The 26,392-nt window shown below is 42.7% G+C and overlaps 1 pseudogene; it reads right to left on the bottom strand.

Annotated features, from left to right (window-relative positions):
- Positions 1–3,203: 3,203 nt before the first annotated feature.
- Positions 3,204–26,177, bottom strand: LOC105719905 (Y-box-binding protein 1-like; annotated as a pseudogene).
- Between the last annotated feature and the right edge of the window lie 215 nt (positions 26,178–26,392).

Below are 26,392 nucleotides of genomic sequence, written 5' to 3' on the forward strand. Positions count from 1 at the left end.
TGTGGTGCTGAGAAGAATGTATATTCTGTGGATTTGGGGTGGAGAGTTCTGTAAATGTCTATTAGGTTTGCTTGGTCCAGGTCTGAGTTCAAGTCCTGGATATTCTTGTTAATTTTCTGTCCCGTTGATCTGTCTAATATTGACTGTGGGGTGTTAAATTCTCCCACTATTATTGTGTGGGAGTCTAAGTCTCTTTATAAGTCATTAAGAACTTGCCTTATGTATCTGGGTGCTCCTGTATTAGGTGCATATATATTTATGATCGTTAGCTCTTCTTGTTGTGTTGATCCTTTTACCATTATGTAATGTCCTTCTTTGTCTCTTTTGATCTTTGTTGCTTTAAAGTCTATTTTATCAGAGATGAGAATTGCAATTCCTGCTCTTTTTTGCTCTCCATTTGCTTGGTAAAATCTTCCTCTATCCCTTTATTTTGAGCCTTTGTGTATCCTTGCATGTGAGATGGGTTTCCTGGATACAGCACACTGATGGGTTTTGGCTTTTTATCCAATTTGCCAGTCTGTGTCTTTTGATTGGGGCATTTAGTCCATTTACATTTAGGGTTAATATTGTTATGTGTGAATTTGATCCTGTCATTTTGATGCTAGCCGGCTATTTTGCCTGTTAGTTGATGCAGATTCTTCATTGTGTTGATGCTCTTTACCATTTGGTATGTTTTTGGAGTGGCTGGTACTGGTTATTCTTTTCTATGTGTAGTGCCTCTTTCAGAATCTCTTGTAAAGCAGGCCTGGTGGTGATGAAATCTCTGAGTACTTGCATGTTCGCAAAGCATTTTATTTTTCCTTCACTTATGAAGCTTAGTTTGGCTGGATATGAAATTCTGGGTTGAAAGTTCTTTTCTTTAAGGATGTTGACTATTGGCCCCCACTCTCTTCTGGCTTGTAGGGTTTCTGCTGAGAGATCTGCTGTGAGTCTGATGGGCTTCCCTTTGTGGGTAACTTGACCTTTCTCTCTGGCTGCCCTTAGCATTTTCTCCTTCCTTTCAACCCTGGTGAATCTGACGATTATGTGCCTTGGAGTTGCTCTTCTTGAGGAATATCTTTGTGGTGTTCTCTGTATTTCCTGGACTTGAATATTGGCCTGCCTTGCTAGGTTGGGGAAGTTTTCCTGGAAAATATCCTGAAGAGTATTTTCCAGTTTGGATTCATTCTCTTCATCACATTCAGGTACACCTATCAAATATAGATTAGGTCTTTTCACATAGTCCCATATTTCTTGTTGACTTTGTTCATTCCTTTTTACCCTGTTTTCTCTAATCTTTCCTTCTCATTTTATTTCATTGAGTTGATCTTTGACCTCTGATATCCTTTCTTCTGCTTGGTTGATTCGGCTGTTGAAACTTGTGCATGCTTCGCGAAGTTCTCGTGTTGTGTTTTTCAGCTCCATCAATTCACTTATATTCCTCTCTAAGTTGTCCATTCTCGTTAGCATTTCATCAAATCTTTTTTCAAGGTTCTTAGTTTCTTTGCATTGGGTTAGAACATGTTCTCCTAGCTCACGGAAGTTTCTTATTACCCACCTTCTGAAGCCTGATTCTGTCATTTCATCACACTCATTCTCCATCCAGTCTTGTTCCCTTGCTGGTGAGGAGTTGTGATCCCTTGTAGGAGGAGAGGTGTTCTGGTTTCAGGTGTTTTCATCCTTTTTGTGCTGGTTTCTTTCCATCTTTGTGGATTTATCCACCTGTCAACTTTGTAATTGCTGACTTTCTGATTGGGTCTCTGAGTGGACATCCTGTTTGTTGATGATGATGTTATTTCTGTCTCTTAGTTTTCCTTCTACCAGTCTGGCCTCTCTGCTGTAGGACTGCTGAGGTCCACTCCAGGCCCTGCTGGCCTGGTGATCACCTGCAGCAGCTACAGAACAGTAAGGGTTGCTACCAGTTTCTTCTGCTTTGTCCCAGAAGGATACCCACCAAATGTCAATCTGAGCTCTCCTTTATGAGTTGACTCTTTGGATATACGGGGGTCAGGGAGCTGCTTGAGGAGACAGTCTGTCTTTTATAGGAGCTCAGGTGCTGAGCTGTGAGCTCTGTTGTTCATTCAGAGCTGCTGGGCAGGTACATTTAAGTCTGCTGCAGCAGAACTCATAAATCCCTTTTTTTTCCCCAGGTGTTCTGTCCTGGGGAGTTAGGGCTTTATTTATGAGTTTCCACTGTGCTGCTGCCTTTTCTTTTTCAGGGCTGCCCTGCCCAGCAAGGAGGCAGCCTAGTCACTGTCTGCATGCAGAGGCTTCACTGAGCTGCTGTGGGCTCCGCCCAGCTGCTGTGTGAACTTCCCTGCAGTCCTGTTTATATGGATGTAGTTAGAACTGCCTCAGCAATGGTGGCCCGCTTCTATAATGACAGACTCTCTCTGTAATGACAGGCTGCCTCGGCAATGGCAGGCTGCCTCAGCAATGGCAGACTGCCTCCATAGTGGTGGAGTGCCTTGGTAATGGCGAATGCCCCTCCCCCACAGAGCTGGACCGTCCAGGGTTCAGCTGTGCTTGCTGTGAAACTCTCAACCCAGAACATTTCCAATTGCTGGGGTTTTTTTTGTTTTTTTTTGGTGGGGGGATGGGACCAGCCAGGCCTGATCACCTGGCTCTCTGCCTCAGAGCCTTTTTTTTTTTTTAGTTGAATGGTCAGCTCTCTCCCAGGGGTTCTGGTCGCCTGTTGAAAAGGCGCCGGGATCGGTGTGATTTCCCATGCAGCGACCCACTGTGCCAGCTGAAACAGTGGCGCTGAGATTCGTGGCGCTTTTTTGCCCAGGAATCTCCTAGCCTGGCTCCCTGTTTCAGTCCCCCCTCTCTTTTTTTTTTTTAATCAGATGAATGAGTGACTCTGCCTTCCTGGAGCTTCCCAGAGCTCCCTTTGCTGGCTAACATGGGACCCAGTCCTATTTACTCTGCACCAGGTACCGCTGTGCCAGGGCGCCAGCAAAACAGCCGCGCCGGCCAAAACAGCCTCACTGGTGACCCGTGGGGCTCCTCTGCCTGGGAATCTCCTGGTCTGTGGGCAATAAAAATCCATCTGGAAATAAGGCATCCACTCACCCTCTGCACTTTCACTGGGAGCTGCAATCCTGAGGTGCTCCTAACCGGCCATCAGCTGCAATCTTTTGTTCATTTCTTATTGCTGGAATTTCCTATTTCTTCTTGTTGGATGACTAAACCGGATGATGGTAGAGATGGTAAGCCCGCTGTTACTCAGCCCTGCCCTGCTTAGTCTCAGGAGCGGACAAATTCTCAGCTGGTGGATTGGCCGCTTTTGTCTCTTTGCCATCCTGTGGTTTAGGGTTTTCTGGGCATCTGCATTGGTAATTGAAGATGCTGTGGTACTGATGTTGAGGTGGCTGCTGACCTTGGGTTTCATGCCCTTGATTTTCTTTATCCTCTTCATTGCCATCCCCTCTAGGCCGTCTTTGGCAAGAAGGGTCCCTGCGGAATCGTGGTCTGTATCCCCAATACATATTCTGCCTCACTGCTCTATCTCGTTCTCCTGCACTGTGGTTGTCAGCACCCTCCATCACTTCTCTCTGCACGGGAGGGTTTGAATACTGTGGCCGACGCCCATAGGGTCTCTGCATGTAGTAAGGTAGGAGTCTTCGCCTGTGGTAGGGCCGCGATGTTGGGCCTGGCCTTTGGGAGCACTCTCTGATCCCTCGTTCTTGTCCCCACTCTCACTATTCTGGTAATTTTGCTGGTAATTGCATGGAGGACCCCTACGCTATGAGGTGGATATTGTCTATAATGGTTACTGTCTGCTGCATCTTTACTGCCTTGAACTGGAATGCCACCAGGACCTGTAACATTTGCTGCCTCTGTGCCCTTTTCTCCTTCAACAGCATCATTCTCCACAGTCTCTCCATCTCCTATACTGCGAAGGTACTTCCTGGGGTTATTCTTTATAGCAGTCTGGTGTACAAATACATCTTCCTTGATGTCATTCCTGTTGAAATTATATCCGTTCCTTACATTGAACCATTTTACTGCTCCCAAAACCTTCATTGTGGTGATTTTTTTTGTCCCAGCCAGCAGGCACTGCCAACGTGAGACTGCCCGGGCCACCTCTCCCTGTGCCTGCTGCCCCATAGTGCTGGAGTTGGTGTTGGCCCCGCTGAGTGTGGGGGTGGAGGGGGATCAGCGGTGGCTGCTGGGTCTCGGTCTTGCTGCTCACGGTTTCGGTGATGGTGACTGGGGCAGGCTGCAGCAGGCGCAGCTCCTCCCAGGGTGTGATGGTAACTAGGCCGGCAGTGATGGTGGGGCTGCTTAGGGCTCTCTGGGGTCCGCTCTTCCTCCTGCTACCAATGGAACACTTTTTTTTCTTTTGGAGACAGTTTTGCTCTTATTGCCCAGGCTGGAGTGCAAAGGCTTGATCTTGGCTCACTGCAACCTCTGTCTCCTGGGTTCAAGTGATTCTCCTGCCTCAGCCTCCAGAGTAGCTGGGATTATAGGTATGCACCACCACGCCCAGCTAATTTTTTTGTATTTTTTTCTTTTTAATAGAGATGTAGTTTCACCATGTTGGCCAGGCTGGTTTCAAACTCCTAACCTGAAGTGATCCACAGCTTTGGCTACCCAAAGTGCTGGGATTACAGGCGTGAGCCACTGCACTGGGCCACAAATGGTCCTTTCTTTTTTTTTTTTTTTTTTTTTTTGGAGAGGGAGTCTCGCACTGTCCCAGGGTGTAGTGCAGTGATGCGATCTTTGCAATCTCTGCCTCCTGGGTTCAAAATTCTGCCTCAGCTTTATGAGTAGCTGGGACTACAAGCGTGCGCTGCCGCACCCAGCTATTTCTTTTGTATTTTTAGTAGAGACAGGGTTTCACCATGTTGGCCCAGATGGTCTTGATCTACTGAGCTCGTGATCCCCGCCTCAGCCTCCCAAAGTGCTGGGATTACAGGCGTAAGCCACTGTGTCCAGCCAAGTAGTACTTTTTTACAGGTAAGGTGAAATGTAGAATCTGAAATCATATCAAGGAACTTTTTGTACTCTTAGTATTAGTATCCATTAGTCCATCTTGGACTTTGAATGGATCTTTCATCCGTGCATGATCTTGTAACTTCAAGCATTGGTCATACGGAAAATGTTTACTGGGTTATATAGATCCTCTCATTACTTCCTACAATTATGCAATATTTTAAAATTGTATTCATAAATATCACCACTGATTTAACCTGAAAAGTCTTTAAATATTAGAAAACTGTCAAGGCCACAGTAGCGGATGCATGATTTCAAAATTCTAATTTTTTCTTAAAAGATTTCAACATGTAGTGAGTCATCTTCAAAATTACAGACTCATTTCATTCATTTTGTTTCTTTTTAAATTTTACTTTAAGTTCTGGGGTACATGTGCAGAACTTGCAGGTTTGTTACATAGGTATACACATGCCATGGTGGTTGGTTACATCCATCACCCTGCCATCTACATTAGTTATTTCTCTAATACTATCCTTCCCTTAGCTCCCCAACCCCCCACAGGCCCTGGTGTGTGATGTTCCCCTCCCTCTGTCCATGTGTCCTCATTTTTCAACTCCCACTTATGAGTCAGAATATGCGGTGTTGGGTTTTCTGCTCTTGTGTCAGTTTGCTGAGAATGATGGTTTCCAGCTTCATCCATGTCCCTGAAAAGGACATGAACGCATCTTTTTTTAGGGCCACATAGTATTCTATGGTGTATATGTGCCACGTTTTCTTTATCCAGTCTATCATTGATAGGCATTTGTGTTAGTTCCAAGTCTTTGCTATTGTAAATAGTGCCACAATAAACATACATGTGCATGTATCTTTATAATAGAATTATTTATAATTCTTGGGTATATATCCAGTGATGGGATAGCTGGGTCAAATGGTATTTCTAGTTCTAGATCCTTGAGAAATCACCATACTGTCTTCCACAATGGTTGAACTACTTTACTCTCCCACTAACAGTGTAAAAGCATTCCTATTTCTCCACATCCTTTTCAGTATCTGTTGTCTCCTGACTTTTTAATGATATCCATTCTAACTGGTGTGAGATGGTATCTCAATGCAGTTTTTTTTAATTACATTTTAGGTTTTGGGGTACATGTGAAGAACATGCAAGATTGTTGCATAGGTGCATACGTGGCAGTGTGATTTGCTGCCTTCCTCCCCTTCACCTATATGTGGCATTTCTTCCCATGCTATCTCTCCCCAACTCCCCACTCACCGCTGTCCCTCCCCTATTTACCCCCAACAGACCCCAGTGTCTGATGCTCCCCTCCCTGTGTCCATGTGTTCTCATTGTTCAACACCCGCCTATGAGTGAGAACATGTGGTGTTTGATTTTGTGTTCTTGTGTCAGTTTGCTGAGAATGATGGTTTCCAGGTTCATCCATGTCCCTACAAAGGACATGAACTCATCGTTTTTGATGGCTGCATAATATTCCATGGTGTATATGTGCCACATTTTCCCTGTCCACTCTATCATCGATGGGCATTTGGGTTGGTTCCAGGTCTTTGCTATTGTAAACCGTGCTGCAATGAACATTTGTGTGCGTGTGTCCTTATAGTAGAACGGTTTATAATCCTTTGGATATATACCCAGTAATGGGATTGCTGGGTCAAATGGAATTTCTATTTCTAGGTCCTTGCTGAATTGCCACACTGTCTTCCACAATGGCTGAACTAATTTACACTCCCACCAACAGTGTAAAAGTGTTCCTATTTCTCCACATCCTCTCCAACATCTGTTGTCTCCAGATTTTTTAATGATCGCCATTCTAACTGGCGTGAGATGGTATCTCAATGTAGTTTTGATTTACATTTCTCTAATGACCAGTGATGATGAGCATTTTTTCATATGTTTGTTGGCCTCATGTATGTCTTCTTTTGTAAAGTATCTGTTCATATCCTTCGCCCACTTTTGAATGGGCTTGTTTGTTTTTTTCTTGTATATCTGTTTTAGTTCATTGTAAATTCTGGATATCAGCCCTTTGTCAGATGGGTAGGCTGCAAAAATTTTTTCCCATTCTGTTGGTTGTCGATTCACTCTAATGACTGTTTCTTTTGCCGTGCAGAAGCTGTGGAGTTTGATTAGGTCCCATTTGTCTATTTTTGCTTTTGTTGCCAATGCTTTTGGTGTTTTGGTCATGAAGTCCTTGCCTACGCCTATGTCCTGAATGGTTTTGCCTAGGTTTTCTTCTATGGTTTGTATGGTGTTAGGTCTTATGTTTAAGTCTTTAATCCATCTGGAGTTAATTTTAGTGTAAGGTGTCAGGAAGGGGTCCAGTTTCTGCTTTCTGCACATGGCTAGCCAGTTTTCCCAACATCACTTATTAAACAGGGAGTCCTTTCCCTATTGCTTGTTTTTGTCAGGTTTGTCAAAGATCGGATGGTTGTAGATATGTCGTGTTGCCTCTGAGGCCTCTATTCCGTTCCATTGGTCTATATCTCTGTTTTGGTACCAGTACCATGCTGTTTTGATTACTGTAGCCTTGTAGTATAGTTTGATGTCCAGTAGTGTGATGCCTCCCGCTTTGTTCTTTTTGCTTAGAATTGACTTGGCTATGCGGGCTCTCTTTTGGTTCCATATGAAGTTTAAGGTGTTTTTTTCCACTTCTGTGAAGAAGGTCATTGGTAGCTTGATGGAGATAGCGTTGAATCTGTAAATTGCTTTGGGCAGTATGGCCATTTTCACGATATTGATTCTTCCTAACCATGAACATGGAATGTTTCTCCATCTGTTTGTGTCCTCTTATTTCGTTGAGCAGTGGTCTGTAGTTCTCCTCGAAGAGGTCCTTTATGTTCCTTGTTAGTTGTATTCCTAGGTATTTTATTCTCTTTGTAGCAATTGTGAATGGCAGTTCATTCTTGATTTGGCTCTCTTTAAGTCTGTTATTGGTGTATAGGAATGCTTGTGATTTTTGCATGTTGATTTTGTATCCTGAGACTTTGCTGAAGTTGCTTATCAGTTTCAGGAGATTTTGGGCTGAGACGATGGGGTCTTCTAGATATACAATCATGTTGTCTGCAAATAGAGACAATTTGACTTCCTCCTTTCCTATTTGAATACCCTTTATTTCTTTTTCTTGCCTGATTGCTCTGGCTAGAACTTCCAATACTATATTGAATAGGAGTGGTGAGAGAGGGCATCCTTGTCTAGTGCCAGATTTCAAAGGGAGTGCTTCCAGTTTTTGCTCATTCAGTATGATATTGGCTGTTCATTTGTCATAAATAGCTTTTATTATTTTGAGATACGTTCCATCAATACCTAGTTTATTGAGGGTTTTTAGCATAAAGGGCTGTTGAATTTTGTCAAAGGCCTTCTCTGCATCAATTGAGATAATCATGTGGTTTTTTTCTTTGGTTCTGTTTATGTGGTGAATTACGTTTATAGACTTGTGTATGTTGAACCGGCCTTGCATCCCCGGGATGAATCCTACTTGATCATGGTGGATAAACTTTTTGATGTGCTGTTGCAATTGGCTTGCCAGTATTTTATTGAAGATTTTTGCATCTATGTTCATCATGAATATTGGCCTGTAGTTTTCTTTTCTTGTTGAGTCTCTGCCAGGTTTTGGTATCAGGATGATGTTGGTCTCAAAATAATTTGGGAAGGATTCCCTCTTTTTGAATTATTTGGAATAATTTCAGAAGGAATGGTACCAGTTCCTCTTTGTATGTCTGGTAGAGTTCTGCTGTGAACCCATCTGGACCTGGGGTTTTTTTGGTTGGTAGGCTTTTAATTGCTGCCTCGACTTCAGACCTTGTTATTGGTCTATTCAGGGTTTCGATTTCTTCCTGGTTTAGGCTTGGGAGGAGGCAAGTGTCCAGGAATTTATCCATTTCTTCCAGGTTTTCTAGTTTATGTGCATAAAGTTGTTTGTAATAATCTCTGGTGATGGTTTGAATTTCTGTGGAATATGTGGTGATATCCCCTTTATCATTTCTTATTGCATCTATTTTGTTATTCTCTCTTTTATTTTTTATTAATCTGCCTAGCAGTCTGTCTATTTTGTTGATCTTTTCAAAAAACCAGCTCCTCGATTTATTGATTTTTTGGAAGGTTTTTCGTGTCTCTATATCCTTCAGTTCTGCTCTTATCTTAGTTATTTCTTGTCTTCTGCTAGGTTTTGAGTTTTTTTTGATCTTGCTCCTCTAGCTCTTTCAATTTTGATGTAGGGTGTCAATTTTAGATCTCTCTTTGCTTCTCATGCGGACACTTATTGCTATATATTTTCCTCTAGAGACTGCTTTAAACGTGTCCCAGAGATTCTGGTATGTGGCATCTTCGTTTTCATTGGTTTCGAAGAACATCTTTATTTCTGCCTTCATTTCATTGTTTATCCAGTCAACATTCAAGAGAAAGTTGTTCAGTTTCCATGAAGCTGTGCGGTTCTGGGTTGGTTTCTGAATTCTGAGTTCTAACTTGATTGCACTGTGGTCTGAGAGACTGTTTGTTATGGTTTCCGTTCTTTTGCATTTGCTGAGGAGTGATTTACTTCCAATTATGTGGTCAATTTTAGAGTAAGTGTGATGTGGTGCTGAGAAGAATGTATATTCTGTGGATTTGGGGTGGAGAATTCTGTAAATGTCTATTAGGTTTGCTTGGTCCAGGTCTGAGTTCAAGTCCTGGATATCCTTGTTAATTTTCTGTCTCGTTGATCTGTCTAATATTGAGAATGGTGTGTTAAAGTCTCCTACTATTATTGTGTGGGAGTCTAAGTCTCTTTGTAAGTCATTAAGAACTTGCCTTATGTATCTGGGTGCTCCTGTATTAGGTGCATATGTATTTATGATCGTTAGCTCTTCTTGTTGCATTGATCCTTTTACCATTATGTAATGTCCTTCTTTGTCTCTTTTGATCTTTGTTGCTTCAAAGTCTATTTTATCAGAGATGAGAATTGCAACTCCTGCTTTTTTTTTGCTCTCCATTTGCTTGGTAAATCTTCCTCCATCCCTTTATTTTGAGCCTTTGCGTATGCTTGCATGTGAGATGGGTTTCCTGGATACAACACACTGATGGGTTTTGGCTTTTTATCCAATTTGCCAGTCTGTGTCTTTTGCTTGGGGCATTTAGCCCATTTACATTTAGGGTTAATATTGTTATGTGTGAATTTGATACTGCCATTTTGATGCTAGCTGGTTGTTTTGCATGTTGGTTGATGCAATTTCTTCATTGTGTTGATGCTCTTTACCATTTGGTATGTTTTTGGAGTGGCAGGTACTGGTTGTTCCTTTCTATGTGTAGTGCTTCTTTCAGGAGCTCTTGTAAAGCAGGCCTGGTGGTGATGAAATCTCTGAGTACTTGCTTGTTCACAAAGGATTTTATTTTTCCTTCACTTATGAAGCTTAGTTTGGCTGGATATGTGACTCTAGGTTGAAAGTTCTTTTCTTTAAGGATGTTGACTATTGGCCCCCACTCTCTTCTGGCTTGTAGGGTTTCTGCTGAGAGCCACTGTGAACCTGATGGGCTTCCCTTTGTGGGTAACTTGACCTTTCTCTCTGGCTGCCCTTAGCATTTTCTCCTTCATTTCAACCCTGGTGAATCTGATGATTATGTGCCTTGAGGTTGCTCTTCTTGAGGACTATGTGGTGTTCTCTGTATTTCCTGGACTTGAATATTAGCCTGCCTTGCTAGGTTGGGGAAGTTTTCCTGGATAATATCCTGAAGAGTATTTCCCAGTTTGGATTCATTCTCTCCGTCACATTCAGGTACACGTATCAAATGTAGATTAGGTCATTTCACATAATCCCATATTTCTTGGTGGCTTTGTTCATTTCTTTTTACTCTTTTTTTCTCTAATCTTGCCTTCTCATTATATTTCATTGAGTTGATTTTTGACCTCTCATATCCTTTCTTCTGCTTGGGTAATTGAGCTATTGAAACTTGTGTATGCTTTGCAAAGTTTTGTGTTGTGTTTTTCAGCTCCATCAATTCATTTATGTTCCTCTCTAAGCTGTTTATTCTCATTAGCATTTTGTCAAACCTTTTTTCAAGGTTCTTAGTTTCTTTGCACTGGGTTAGAACATGTTATTTTAGCTCAGAGAAATTTCTTATTACCCACCATTTGAAGCCTGTTTCTATTAATTCATCAGACTCATTCTCCATCCAGCCTTGTTCCCTTGCTGGTGAGAAGTTGTGATCCCTTGGAGGAGGAGAAGTGTTCTGGTTTTAGGTGTTTTCATCCTTTTTCTGCTGGTTTCTTCCCATCTTTGTGGACTTATTTACCTGTGGTTTTTGTAGTTGTTGACTTTCAGATGGCGTGTCTGAGTGGATGTCCAGTTTGTTGATGATGAAGTTATTTCTTTCTGTTTCTTAGTTTTCCTTCTAACAGTCAGGCCTCTCTGCTGTAGGACTGCTAGAGGTCCACTCCAGACCCTGCTTGCCTGGGGATCACCTGCAGCAGCTGCAGAAGAGTAAGGGTTGCTGCTGATTTCTTCATCTGCTATCTTTGTCCCAGGAGGATACCCGCCAGATGTCAGTCTGAGCTCTCCTTTATTAGGTGACTCTTTGGATATATGGGGGTTGGAGATCTGCTTGAGGAGACAGTCTGTCCTTTATAGGACCTCACATGCTGGGCTGTGAGCTCCAATGTTCCCTTCAGAGCTGCTGGGCAAGTATATTTAAGTTTGCTGCAGCACAACTCATAACCACCTTTTTTTTCCCCAGGTGCTTTGTCCTGAGAAGGTAGGGCTTTATTTATAAGTTTCTATTGTGCTGTTGCCTTTTTTCAGGGATGCCCTGCCCTGTGAGGAGGTAGCCTAGTCACAGTCTGCAAGCAGAGGCATTGCTTAGCTGCTGTGTGTTCTGCCCAGCAGCTATGTGAACTTCCTTGCAGTTTTGTTTATAGGGGTGTAGTTAGAACTGCCTCGGGAATGGCAGTCTGTCTCTGTAATGGCAGTCTGTCTCTGTAATGGCGGTCTGTCTCTGTAATGGCGGTCTGTCTCTGTAATGGTGGTCTGTCTCTGTAATGGCGGTCTGTCTCTGTAATGGCGGTCCGTCTCTGTAATGGCAGTCCATCTCTGTAGTGGCGGGCTGCCTCAGTAGTGGCAGATACCCTTCCCCGCAGAGCTGAACCTTCCCACGTTCAGCTGTGCTTGCTGTGAAACTCTCAATCCAGGGTGTTTCTGATTGCTGGTCTTTGTGGGAGTGGGACTGGTCAAGCCAGATCATCTGGCTCCCTGTTTCAGTCCCCATTTTTTTCAGTTGAATGGGTGACTCTGTCTCCCAGGTGTTCCAGTCACCAGTTGAAATGGTGCCCAGATTTGTGTGAGTTTTTGTGTGGAGACCCGCTGTGCTGGCTGAAACAGCCACACTGGAGACTCATGGCACTTTTTCACCTGGGAATCTCCTGGCCTGGCTCCCTGTTTCTGTCCTGTTTTTTTCAGTTGAATGGGAAACTCTTTCTCCCAGGCATTACAGTCGCCAGTTGAAAAGGTGCCTGGATTTATGTGAGTTTTTGTGCTGAGACCTGCTGTACTGGCTGAAACAGCTACACTGGAGACTTGTGGTGCTTTCCCCCTTCCTGGGAATCTCATGGCCTGGCTCCCTGTTTCAGTCTCCTTTTTATCAGTTCAATGGGTGACTCTGTCTCCCAGGCTTTCCAGTCACCTGTTGAAAAGTTGCCCAGATTTGTGTGAATTTTTGTGTGGAGACCCACTGCGCCAGCTAAAACAACCACACTAGAGACTTGTGATGCTTTTCTGCCTGGGAACCTCCTGGCCTGACTCCCTGTTTCAGTCCCCTTTTTATCAGTTGAACGGGCAACACTGTCTCACAGGCGTTCCAGTCACCAGTTGAAATGGTGCCTGGATTTGTGTGAGTTTTTGTGCAGAAACCCACTGCACTGGCTGAAACAGCTGTGCTGGAGACTTGTGGCACTTTTCTGCCTGGGAATCTCCTGGTTTTTGGGCAATAAAAATTTGTTTGGAAATGCAGTGACCACTTAACCTCTGCATTTTCACTAGGAGCTGCAATTCAGAGCTTTTCCTATCTGGCCATCTTCGATCCCTCCAGGTCTCGATTCTTTATCTTTGTCAGTTTGTGTCTTTTAATTGGGGCACTTAGCCCATTTACATTTAAGGTTAATATTGTTACATGTGAATATGATCCTGCCATTATAATGCTAGCTGGTTATTTTGCCCATTAGTTGATGCAGTTTCTTCATAGTGTCAATGGTCTTTACAACTTGGTGTTTTTGTAGTGGGTGGTACTGATTGTTCCTTTCCATGTTTAGTGCTTCCTTTAGGAGCTCTTGTAGGGCAGGCTTGGTGGTGACAAAATCTCTCAGCATTGCTTGTCTGCAAAGGATTTTATTTCTTTTTCACTTACGAAGGTTAGTTTGGGTGGATATGAAATTCTAGATAGAAAATAATTTTCTTTAAGAATGTTACATATTGGCCCCCACTCTCTTCTGGCTTGTAGGGTTTCTGCTGAGAGATCCATATTAGTCTGATGGGCTTCCCTTTGTGGGTAACTCAACCTTTTACTCTGGCTACCCTTAGCATTTTTTTCTTCATTTCAACCTTGGTGAATCTGATGATTGTGTCTTGAGGTTGCTCTTCTTGAGGAGTATCTTTGTGGTGTACTCTGTATTTCCTGAATTTGAATGTTGGCTTGCCTTGTTAGGTTGGGAAAGTTCTCTTGGATAGTATCCTGAAGAGCATTTTCCTACTAGGTTTTATTCTCCCCATTACATTCAGGTACACCAATCAAATGTTGACTTGGTCTTTTCATATAATCCCATATTTATTGGAGGCTTTGTTCATTGCTTTACACTCTTTTTTTCTCTAAACTTCTCATTTTCATTGAGTTGACTTTCAGTCTCTGATATCCTTTCTTCTGTTTGATTGATTCAGCTATTGAAACTTGTGTATGCTTCACAAAATTCTCGTGCAGTGTTTTTTTTAGCTCCATCAGGTCATTTATGCTCTTCTCTATGCTGGTTATTCTAGTTAGCATTTTATGTGACTTTTTTCAAGGTTCTTAACTTCCTTGCATTGGGTTAAAACATGCTCCTTTAGCTCAGAAGAGTTTGTTAATACTCACCTTCTGAAGCCTGCTTCTGTCAATTCATCCAATTTTGTTTCCTTGCTGGTGAGGAGCTGTGATCCCTTAAAGGAGAAGAGGCATTCTGGCTTGGGGAATTTTCTTCCCTTTTGCACTGGTTTCTTCCCATCTTTGTGGGTTTATCTCCTTTGGTCTTTGAGGTCAATGACCTTAGGATGGGGTCTCTGAGCAGATGTCCTTTTTGTTGATGTTGAAACTATTTCTTTCTGTTTGTTAGTTTTCCTTCTAACAGTCTGGCGTCTCTGCTACAGGTCTGCTGGAGTTTGCTAAAGGTCCACTGCAGACCCTGCTTTCCTGGGAATCACCAGCGGAGGCTGCAGAACAACAAAGATTGCTGCCTGTTCCTTCTTCTGGTACCTTCGTCCCAGACAGGCACCTGCCAGGTGCCAGCCAGATCTCTACTATATGAGATGTCTGTCAGCCTCTACTGAGAGGTATCTCCCAGTCAGGATACATGGGAGTCAGGGAGCCACTTGAGGAAGCATTCTGTCCCTTATCAGAGCTCAAATGCTGTTTTGGGAAATCCATTGTCCTCTTCAGAGCTGCCGGGCAGGGATATTTAGGTCTGCTGAAGCTGTACTCTCAACTGTCCCTTTTCCCAGGTGTTCTGTCCCAGGAAGGTGGGGGCTTTATTTATAAAGTCTTGGGGCTGCTGCCTTTTTTTAGAAGTGCTCTGCCCAGCAAGGACATGTAGTGAGACAGTGCCTGCAGCTGCTGAGCTGTGCTGGGCTCTGCCCAGTTCAGATTTCCCAGCAGCTTTGCTTACACTCTAGGGTTAAAACCACCTACTGGAGCCCCAGCAATGGTGGATGCCCCTCCCCCACCGAGCTTGAAAGACCCAGATCGAGCTCAAACCACTGTGCTGTCTGCAAGAATTTCAAGCCAGTGGACCTTAGCTTGCTGGTCTCTGTGGGGGTGGGACCTGCTGAGCCAGACCATCTGGCTCCCTGACTTCCGCCCCCTTCCCAGTGGTATGAACTCTTGCTCGCATCCCAGGTGCCACTGGGGTATGAAAAAAAAACTGCTTGAGCTAACTCGGGGTCTGCCCAAATGGCTGCCCAGTTTTGTACTGGAAACCCAGGGCCCTGGTGGTTGCGTAGGTACCGGAGGGAATCTCCTGGTCTACAGGTTGTGAAGACTGTGGGAAAAGCACAGTATCTGGGCTGAAGTGCAAGAAACAGTCCCCAATGGCTTCCCTTGGCTAGGAGAGGGAGTTCCCCAACCCCTTGCACTTTCCAGGTGAGGCAATGCCCCATCCTGCTTCAGCTCGCCCTCCTTGGGCTGCATCCACTGTCCAACCAATCTCAATGAGAAGATCCAGGTACCTCGATTGGAAATGTGGAAATCACCCACTTTCTGTGTTGATCTCACTGGGAGCTGTGCACTGGAGCTGTTGCTATTTGGCCATCTTGCTCAAGGACCCATTTCTTTCCTTTTCAAGAAAATGCGATCCAACTATCAAAGTCTGAATAACTGGGGTTTGTCTGTTCATCACTCTCTCACATAGAAATGGTGAACAGAAGCTGAGACTTGCAAAAATGCCACAGACAACTAGAGAACTTTCTTTTTTCTGTTTTTTGTTTTGTTTTGTTTTGTTTTGTTTTGTTTTTTGAGACGGAGTTTTGCTCTTGTTGCCTAGGCTGGAGTGCAATAGCATGATCTTGGCTCACTGCAACTTCCACCTCTGGGGTTCAAGGGATTTTCCTGTCTCAGCCTCCTGGGTAGCTGGGATTACAGGCATGAGCATGCCACCATGCTCAACTAATGTTTGTATTTTTAGTAGAGATGGGGTTTCATTGTATTGGTCAGGCTGGTTGAAAACTTCTTAAATTTATGATCTGATGCTTGAGGCCAGGAGTTTGAGACCAGCCTGGACAACATGGTGAGGCTGCATCTCTACAAAAAAATTAAAAAATTAGCCAAATATGGTGGCACATGCCTGTAGTTCCAACTACTTAGGAGGCTGAGGTGGGAGGATTGCTTGAGCCCAGGAGTTTGAGGATGCAGTGAGCTAGGATTGTGCCACTGCATTCCAGCCTAGGCGACAGAGCGAGACCCCAGGTGGAAAAAGAAAATTCTGAGAAATAGCCACCTGAAGAGAAGAAATAGATATACTGTAAATGATGTCATATTTACAGCTGAAGAACTTCTATTCCTATTTTGCTTGTATCATATTTGTCAAGAAATGATTTTTTTAGTACTGGGGAAAAAGTAGAATTGTGTAGGATCCTAAAATAAACTTAATGAAGACATTCTAATCGATAGCTGGTCCTGGCCTGTCCAAGAGAAATTTCAAGACAATAGAAGTCATGAGTGAAATTGCTCAACTTCTGAGCAATTTCTAGGGACCTTTGAAGAAAATGAGAATTACTATTGGGAGCAATGGAGAAAGGAAAGCTAATAATGTAAGATGCTAATTGCAAGAAAACATCCTGAGAAGGTGAGAAGGGACAGGATCTAGTTCACAAAGGCATTTGGCCTAGGGAGCAAGGGAGGTTTATTCATTATAAATTATTAAGAGATGCAGGAAGTGGGTAAAGTGGGTGGTGGTTAAATGAGGCAGTTCTCTTAGGAGAATCAAGTTGCTGATGATGATGAATGGTGGTAGTGGAGATTTGAATGGAGAGAACATATAAAACTATTATCTTGGATAGTGAGAGACTTTCTAAAAGCTGGGCTCATGTAATCCCAGCTACTCAGGAGGCCAAGGCAAGAAAATCCCTTGAGCCCAGGAGTTTGAGGCTGTAGTGAGCTAAAATTGTTCCACTGCTCTCCAGCATGGATGACAATGAGATCCTGTCTCGTAAAAAAAAAAAAAAAAGTGTAAAGGAATTATTAAGCAATGTTGGAAGCCCACTTAATGTCGGTGTTTATGAATTTAAAATGAGGCCAGTCGGAGCAGCTGACTGTTTCTCTCTGGCCATTTTCAGTTGCTCTTGTGTAATTGCAGAATTGGGAAAGAATTGAATTTAATCATGGTTGGGATTGTCATGAGTAAATGTAATGAGGGTAGATAGGGGCAAGCAAATTGATTGTGTTTCAGGGGAGCGGCTATAGCAATGGATCATGGTACATAAGCTGAGTAGTGAGATCATGAGGACATGAGGTAGGTGTAATTCTTAGTGATGTATGGTGGAAAAGTGGTGGGATCAATGGATGGAGAAAATGAATTTTAGAAGTGAAGAAGAAGAAAGAGGGATGTTCAAAGGCTTGGAGATTGAAACAAAGACCAGAGATGGTGAAATTATTGACAAGGTAGAATAGAGGGAAAGATGAGGCCACACAATTCGAATATATCAAATGTGAGCTATTGAAAGTGCTAAGAATAGTGATAGAGGCAGTAGTGAGAAAAAGACAGTGACACAAGTTCTAAAATCATCAATGAGGGAGATGGCCAGGAAGTAGGTAGATGACTGCAACAAGGAGTGTCTAGTCTGTTTCTAATTACAGCCTACTGCTTGGGATTGATCTCTTGGACAATTAGTAGTAATGAGACTTGAATTTCAATATTACATACAAATATATATAATACACAAATGTGTATGTATATAGTTATACCAAATATAATATATAAATGTGTGTGTGTGTGTGTGTGTGTGTGTATATATATATATATAAAATACCTCCCTGTCTGTGGTATCATAGCCAGGAGAAGAATGGCCTTAGCAAAGAACACACACCAATGTTGGCTCATTTATAGATTGCAATGGACAATTTATCAGCCAATGAAGTGATCACCCCTGTGGGGTAGGGTGGAGAAGAGATGTCTAACTAGGGGAAGGAAGCAGAATGAAAACATTGTAGTTAATTTTGTACTTTTTACTCTTAGAAAGTGTAAAGAAGCCTAAGTAATCTTTTCAAAGGAAATCTTCAAAGGTGTACTTGTTTGTAGTCTACCACTTGTTTCGGGCTCCTCTTACTTATCGGTTCCATTATGAATGGCTATTCCTAAGTAGATGAGAAAATCTGTGGAAAACGCTTTGTGCCTCTGTCCAGATTATACTGTTCTGTGGGCGAAAACCTCATGGCTTCTTTTCTAAAGCCCCCATTTTCAGATACATACTGCAAATCTTAGGAGCAGTAATGTCAATTTCATTTCCCCAATACCACATTTGCTTCTCCAATTATCTCTAGTCAGTGAAAACAAGAGCAGTCTTATTTCAGGGTCAAAATATAGCTAATTTAGTACTACTCAAAAAGTAGGATCCAAGGGCTTTCACCCTGGACATCAATATAAAAACAAAATTGTTGCGTTTAATTAGCGTCCACTACTGCAGGCTACTTTCTCTCCCCCACAAGATTCTACCACTATTTCTTTCCCCAGGTAGATATATCATCTTTAAACATAAAAGTTGCCCTGTTCTCTCCAGGAAACCAACTAGAACTAAATGCTACCTTTCTTGGACTTCCTCATCCTTTCTAGAATTGCATGCACCTTGTATCTTCTCCAGCGTCAGATTGGAAAATCAAGACCGCTTTATTCTTCCCCAATATCCAACCAATTCTGTGTCTCAATTGGGATAAAATTTGGCTGCACATAACAAGAAAATCCAAAATAACAATTAAACAATTTAAAGTTTATTCCTTTTTTGTAAAGTCCAGAAGGAATTAATTCAGGCCTCACGTGGTAGCTACATGAATTTGTCAGGGATACAGGCTGTTTCTAGCTCTCTACACTGCCATCCATAGGATGAGGCCCTCATCTTTATGGTCCAGCATAGTTGCTAGTTCTTCAATCATCTTCACTCTAGGCAGTAGGAACAAAAAAAGGTGCATCCCCCTCCCTTTGTTTTTAGAGATGGGGTCTTGCTCTGTTGCCTGGGCAGGAGTGTAGTGTAGTGATCATAGCTACTGCAACCTCAAACTCCTGAGATTAAGGGATCCTCCCATCTTAGCTTGCTGAGTAGCTAGGACTGCAGGCACTGTACCTGGCTAAATTGGAAAAAAAAAAATTTTAGAGACAAGGTCTCAGTAGACTGCCCAGGCTGGTCTCACACTCCTGGGATCAAGTGACACTCCTGCCTCAGTCTCCCTAGTAGCTGTGACTATAGGCTTGTGTCACCACACCAGCTTATCCCCTCTTTTAAGAAGTCTTCCCAGACCTCCTACATATCAGTGGCCAAAACCTAGTCACATGTCACATCTAGCTGCAAAAGAGGCTAGGGAATATAGTCTTGTGGCTGGGTAATAACATGAATGGCCAAATTTCAGCCTTCTTTTTTTAAGGAAGAATGGGAGGATGGTTAACTGGAGGGAACTATTTGTCCTGCCTTTTCCTCCTACTCAATACACAGAAAACATAGAAGAGATATTCTTGCCCTTTGAGAAGCCAAACAAAGTTTAGTATGGTTAAATTCACCAATTATTACTTTGTGGAATAATCAGAAGGTATTCTTAAGAATTTAAAATCTTAAGTATTCTTACCACAGAAGTGATAAGAATGTGAGATTATATTATGCTAAGTAGCTCAATTTAGCCATCTCACAATGTATATGTATTTCAAAACATCATATTGTACATGATACATGCATACAATTTTTATCTGTCAATTTAAAAAGGAATGGAGACTTTGAGGACATAGGGTGTTCGTCAACAGGAGTGTGACATGCAGTCTTGTTTTAGAAGAATCCTATTTGGAGGCTGTGTGGAGAGCAGGTTGGAATGGGGCAACTTGAAGAGGCTCATGGTGACCTTGGCAAGTGGAGATTTGGTGAAATGATGGGGACAGGGGTCAGGGAAAGGCAGTCCCACATCTTGGACTTTCAGATCATTGATTTTTCTAATGTCTTGTGATTTTTTCCTTTATCCACTTTACCATTATGTGGACTACCTCAGAAATGCTTATTTAAAATATCCTGCTTTTTGACCATCATTTAAGAAAAAATATTTCCAACAAACCTGCTTTAGCATCTCCACTTCAAAAACTCTTTACTCCCAAACACTGATCCTACCACTTTTCATAGACATCAACCACCTGCCCACATCCAACTCGGGTTCTTGCTGTCTTCTTTACTGAGCTTAGTCTGTACTCCTCCCCTAAACTTCTACCCAGTATACCCCCAACCCTCCTGCCGTTTTCTCCTTTTATTGTGAACATTGTGTGTGTCATTCCCCCTTTGCACTGGCACCTTCTCACAGCATTTAAACCAACGTCTCTCCTATCTTAAACAATAGTCAGCCAGGTGTGGTAGCTCATGACTGTAATCCCAGTGCTTTGGGAGGCTGGGGCGGGAGGATTACTTGAGGCCAGGAGTTTGAGACCAGGCTGGGCAACATAGCAAGACCCTGTTTCTACAAAAACACTTAACTTATATATGTATTTTTGAGACAGTCTTACTCTGTCACCCAGGCTGGAGTGCAGTAGCGCAATCTCTGCTCATTGCAGCCTCTTCCTCCTAGGTTCAAGTGATGCTCCTGCCTCAGCCTCCTGAGTAGCTGGGACTACAGGCATACACCACTTTGTCTGGATAATTTATTTTTGTATTTTAGAAGAGATAGGGTTTTACTGTGATGGTCAGGTTGGTCTTGAACTCTTAACCTCAAATGATCTGCCTGCCTCGACCTCCCAACATGCTGGAATTACAGGTGTGAGCCACTGTGCCCAGCTGAAAAACTTATTTGGATGTTGTGGTGTGTGCCTGTAGTTCCAGCTACTTGGGAGGCTGAGGTGGGAGGCTCACTTGAGCCTGGGAGTTTGAGGCTGCAGTGAGCCGTGATAATGCCACTGCACTCCAGCCTGGGTGACAGAGTGAGACCCCACCTCTAAAACCAAACCAAACCAATACATAACCCCTGTCTTCCCTTCAGGCCATATTCCTTCTATTTCCCACTCTTTCTCTTCCCTTTCACGGCCCTGCTTCTCAAAAGAATTGTCAACCTTTGCTGCGTCTTTACCTCCGCTGGACTCTTGTCATTTATGTAGAAATTGAAGTCACTGAGAATAATGAAAAATAGTTGTTGAAGATGTTGATTTAGATGCTAAACTCTTCAATAAATAGGGGTAAAATGGGGTAGTAGCCAAAAGATCAGTAGATGAAACCCTCACAGTCTTAAAGAGGAGGGATCAGTATTGGACAGCTCACTGACACCAGAGTGAGGAGCTCAAAGCCAGATTTATATTGCTTAAGAAAACTAATGTGGGCCAGGTGCGGCAGCTCATGCCTGTAATTCCAGCACTTTGGGAGGCTGAGGTGGGTGGATCATGAGGTCAGGAGGGGAGGTAGAGACTAGCATGGCCAACATGGTGAAACCCTGTCTCTACTAACAATACAAAAATTAGCTGGGTGTAGTGGCGCATGCCTGTGGTAGGAGGCTGAGGCTGGAGAATCCCTTGAACCCAGAAGGTGGAGGTTGCAATGAACCAAGATCACTCCACTGGACCCCAGCCTGGTGACAGAGCGAGACTCTGCCTAAAAACAAAACAAAATAAAAAAAACTAATGTGATGTTTCTTCTATGAGAGCTGTGGAGCAAACCATTTGTATGTGTGCATATATGTGCATACTGTCACTTCTATAACATTGCGTGAATGTGTATATGTTGTAAGCATTAAATTGTCTGGAAGAGTTCACAGGTGTTAACAGTGATTACCACTAGGGCCTAGGATTTGAGTAATCTTTACTTTCTTTTTAGAAAAAAGCTTGAATATTCTTTAAAAATGGGTATCATCCTTTAATTCAGGAAGATGTAAAATAATTTTACATTTTGGGGGAAACTTTTAATGGATTGTTCTCAAGTAACCCTGGTTCTTACCTTGCCTCCACTTTAAACTGCATGTCTATTAAAAAGGATAGAAATAAAGAAGGATGTTGGGAAGTGACTTAATCTTCTTGTATCGTGGGATTCTCAGGTTCAGGCAGGTAGGTGAAAATCTATTGTAGGAAGACACGCCACACCTAGGTACAAACTCAAGGGCTGAGGCCCCTCCCACTGCGTGCAGAGGCCCCTCCCACTGCGTGCAGAGGCCCCTCCCACTGCATGTAGGCAGAACATGAACTTGGTTTGAAGTTTTTTGCTTCCCCTGGAAAAATAAGAATATTGCAATTTGTTGAATAGCAAAAATTAAACAATTGTAGTGATATGTCAGATAAACTAAACTTCTCCAGCAAAAAAGAAAAATCTAGAATTTTGTCCTTTAGGAAAGAAAAGCAACGTCTAATTTGTTACATTGTCTTCACAAACCATTCATTAGAGTTTTGTCATGAACTTGTGTCAGTTATGGTCACAGTAGTTAGATTGTGAATTATGGGCTTGAAATAGAAATGTATTCTTTCAACTTCTGGAATCTAGCACTTTTCTCATGCTGAAACAAGATTTTTTTCCTTATGTAGAAAATTTCCTGAGGCCTTTGCTAAAATATTCTTAAGACTTTGATCCTTTAATAAAGAATAAAGAAAAGAGGTCAGGCACAGTGTCTTGTACCTGTAATCCTGGTGCTTTGGGAAGCCAAGGCAGGAGGGTTGCTTGAGGCCAGGAGTTTAAGACCAGCCTGGGTAACAGTGAGAATTCATCATTACAAAAATTTAAAAACTTGGCTGGGCATAGTGGTGCATGCCTGTAGTCTCAGCTACTCTGGGGGCTTAGTGGGAGAATTGCTTGAGTCTGCAGTGGGGCTTAGTGGGAGTTTGAGTCTGCAGTGAGCTGCGATTGCATCACTGTACCCCAGCCTAGGTGAGAGACTGAGGACCTGTCTCAAAATAAATAAAGTCTGAGAATAACACTATTAAATCATATACAGAAAACAATTAGCATACATTTTCTCCTATGGATGCCACTTCAGGAAGACAAACTCAAAATAGAAATGTACAGTCTTCTGGCTGGGCGGGGTGGCTCACACCTGTAATCCCAGCACTTTGGGAGGCTGAGGCGGGCATCTCACGAGGTCAGGAGTTTGAGACTAGCCTGGCCAACATGGTGAAAACCCATCTCTACTAAAAATACAAAATGAGCCAGGCATGGTGGCAGGCGCCTGTAATCCCAGCTACTCGGGAGGCTGAGGCAGGAGAATCACTTGAACCCAGGAGGTGGAGGCTGGAGTGAGCTTCTCAAAAAAAAAAAAAAAAAATGTACAGTCTTCCATCCACATAATGAATATTTGATCAACAATTTTGTTTCAGGCATCAAGTTGGGAACTGGGAATAATAGCATGCTGAATAAGACATCAGTTCTCGTCTTGAGAAATCTTAGAGTCTAGTGGAGGTCAGATTGGTGAGTAGGCAGTTACTTATAGAGTAGTACCTGCTTCAACTGGGAATTCACAGGGTGCTTCCATGAGCACAGAGGGGCTTCTACACCAGTATTGAGGGTAAGGAAGACAACTTGGAAAAGTTCAGTAGAACTTCTTTAGTGTATGCATGACCTTAGTACAAAATGATATCCTTACTTTGGCCTTTATTGGCAATATTTTAAATAAGTTGCTACCAGGTCGTGTCATTTAAGTAAGATATGGTGGGTGGCATTTGTTACACCCACTGTGACTTGCATGGACATGGTTGAACCTTTACATGTGTTATCTGGAGAATATGTAGGAATCAGGACAAAGGGGTGGGGAGAGAACAAGGATAAAAGAAAGAATCATATGACAAATAGTGCTAAGATGAGTGACCACACTTGTCACTAGACAGCACTGAATACAGTGCTTATTCTCAAATAGGCAGCACTCTTATGTGAATTGGTGAGGAAAATCCATCTTTGAAATCTGATCTTTAAAGCCATTTTAATCCATTGCCTACACATCTTTAGGGGTCTAACCCCTTGCCTGTGATAGTATTCTCTTAATTGGTTGGTCTTCCGCAGTCTGTACTCCAAGACCCTGAATCTTGCTGGTCAGAGTCGGTTGGATTATAGAAAGACCCCACCTGGTCAATCCAATTCTTTAAGAATTTGCAGTTGGATCCCGAGGCGGTGGCTCACACTTGTAATTCCAACACTTTGGGAGGTCCAGGTAGGCAGATTGCCTGAGGTCTGGAGTTTGAGACCAGCCTGGCCAATGTGGCAAAACCCTGTCACTACTAAATCACAAAATATAGCCTGGCATAGTGGCCCATGCCTGTAGTCCCAGCAACTTGGGAGGCTGAGGCAGGAGAATCCCTTGAACCTGGGAAGCAGAAGTTGCAGTGAGCTGAGATCTGTTGCTCCAGCCTGAGTGACAGAGTGAGACTTGGTCTCAAAAAAAAAAAAAAAAAAAAAGATTTGGAATTGGAATTTGGAAGTAATTGTTGGACCCTTTTCAGTACTTGAACATGAAAGTGATATGAAGCAAGAAAAAGCAAACAAACATAAAGAAGCAGGTGCAGGGAGATGAGCAGAAATGAGAGATCACGTGATGAGAGAGGTAGGAATGGGGAGTTTGAGGGGTGAGAGTGGGGGTGGGGAGAGAGCACCAAAGGTCCTTGTTTTCATTTCTCATGAAGTCTGTATTTCCTGCATTTTGCTTCCATGAAATATTATATGATATCTTAAATTCTCTTTTACTTAAACTAGCCAGAGAAGATTTGAGTCAAATTCTTCAAAAGGTAGCAGGAGAGAAACTGTAGACATGGATAATGTGTCTTTCACCTCAGGAAAGATTGTACTTGTGTGTTATGAAAGGCAGACATAGAGGAGGTGCATTGCTTACTAGAAATGTCCTGAGCCCTGATGGACTTTTATGTTGCTTTATCACCGTCATGTGTGACTCATTTCCTTAATAGCACCCTTACCTTATGGGGTCCATTGATTCTTGTTTTGGTTTTTACCCCTTATGCTCACTGCCTTAGTCTCCCCATGTTTTCCTATTATCTACATTTCCAGGGAATATGAAAAATGTCAGTACTGAACTTTTCATAATAAACTATAGGTGTACGGTTAGGCGGGCATAAGTGGTTTCTAGTGAGTTTTCCCGGCTCTGGGAATACCATCAATTCTTCAGGGTAGCTGCCAGGGCAAGGAAGGTTAAAGTGCTTGACACCACACTTAGTACATTTTTAAATCCATAACACTTCAAACATTTTAACTGGAAATCATTTCAAACTTACAAATAGGTTACAATGATAATACAAATAATGCTTGCATACTTTTACTTGGATTAATATTTTTTAAAAAAATATTTTGCTTCATTGCCTGATTTCTCTAGCTCTTTCACTCTCCCTTACAGGTGTGTGTGCATGCCTGGGTAATTTTGTCTCTGAATCATTTAATAAGTTGCGTATATGGTATTCTCTATTCTCAAACACATCAGTGTACACGTCCATTGAAGATACTTTTACATAAATGCGGTAACTAACTTCAGTATATTTAATATTGATTTTTCTATGCTACCATCCATATTCCAATTTGTCAGTTAATTCAGTGTTCTTTGTGGTAGTGGTCCCCAACCTCTCTGGCATCAGGGACTGGTTTTGTGGAAGACAGTTTCCCATGGGCCAGGGTTGAAAGGAGGGGAATGGTTTGGGGTAATTCAAATGCATTACGTTTATTGTACACTTTATTTTTTTTTTTTTGAGACAAAGTCTTGCTCTGACGCCCAGACTGTAGTACAGTGGCACAATCTCAGCTCACAGCATCCTCTGACGCCTGGGTTCAAGCTATTCCCCTGCCTCAGCCTCCTGAGTAGCCGTGACTACAGGCACACGCCACTGCACCTGGCTAACTTTTTTGTATTTTTAGTAGAGACTGGGTTTCACCTTGTTGGCCAGGATAGTCTCGATCTCTTGACCTTGTGATCCACCCACCTCGGCCTCCCAAAGTACTGGGATTACAGGCGTGAGCCACCGTGCCTGGCTGTGCACTTTATTTCTATGTTGTAATATATAATGAAATAATGATACAACTCACCATAATGTAGACTCCGGGGGAGCCCTGAGCTTCCCACAACTAGACAGTCCCATCTAGGGATGATGAAGAGACAGTGACAGATCATTACGCATTTGATTCTTTTAAGGAGTGTGCAGCCTAATCCCTTGGATGTGCAGTTCGAAATAAGGTTTGCACTCCTATGAAAACCTAACGCCACGGCTGATCTGATAGGAGGCAGAGCTTAGGCAGTGACGGGAGATACAGGGAATGGCTGTAAATGCAGATGAAGCTTCATTTGCTCACTTGCTGCTCACCTGCTGTATGGCCTGGTTCCTAGTGCCTGGGAGGTGGGGGACCTCCTGCTTCATGGAGTATTTTCCTTTCTGGTATAGAATCTAGCCTAAGATTAGGTACTGCATTACCTGTCATGTCAACTTACGCTCCTTTAATTTGGAACATTGTCACATTTTTTTTTTTTTTTTTTAAACACTGACACTTTTTAAAGAGTCCCTTTTATTGTATTTTAATACTGGATAACCTCTTAGTACTTGGCACAGGGTTAGTACTTATTTATTGCTTGATC

This window comes from Aotus nancymaae, unplaced genomic scaffold (genome assembly GCF_030222135.1).
Source record: "Aotus nancymaae isolate 86718 unplaced genomic scaffold, 86718_ANA_hifiasm-v0.15.2.pri h1tg000062l, whole genome shotgun sequence".
NCBI lineage: Eukaryota > Metazoa > Chordata > Mammalia > Primates > Aotidae > Aotus > Aotus nancymaae.